This window comes from Mandrillus leucophaeus, unplaced genomic scaffold, assembly GCF_000951045.1.
Source record: "Mandrillus leucophaeus isolate KB7577 unplaced genomic scaffold, Mleu.le_1.0 Scaffold296, whole genome shotgun sequence".
In the NCBI taxonomy this organism is placed as follows: Eukaryota; Metazoa; Chordata; class Mammalia; order Primates; family Cercopithecidae; genus Mandrillus; species Mandrillus leucophaeus.
In genome coordinates, this window is record NW_012103098.1 from 3,222,733 (window position 1) to 3,223,274 (window position 542).

Consider the following 542-nt stretch of genomic DNA (forward strand, 5'->3'; position numbering starts at 1 on the left):
CTCGCGTTCCCTTCCCAGAGCTGTTCCTTTCCAGGGTTTCTCCACCCCTGCCCACGGAAGGTGGCACGGCCCTGAGTCTTCCTACCCCGCCAGTTGCCCAGGTCCTGATTTCCCATCAGGCCTGCTGGCGTGAGACGCTCCCCCTCAGGTCTGGAGCCTGTGACCGTCAGGAAAACGATGAGGTCCCCCGAAACGGTGACTGCCTAGCACAGTGCCTGGCACGTAGTAGGCGTTCAATTCCCACTTGTTGAATGAACTCGATGACAAAAAGAATGAATGGGATAACAGGCGGGAGGAGGAGAGGTTGCTCAGCTTGACCACCACCCCCCCACCACGCCCCGTCCCAGAAAAACTATGCTCTTGTGAATGTGGGGTGGGGGTGCCAGGCATAGGACGCCCCCAGGGCCGCTCTTCCCGTAATGTCCAGAAGAACTTGGGAGCACGCGCAGAGTGAACCCGTGAGGGCGTCTGGGCCGGGGCCCCTAGGCGCATCGCAGTCAGCTCCGGGCTAGTCCAGGGGGCGACGGTGCGGAGGCGGCCGG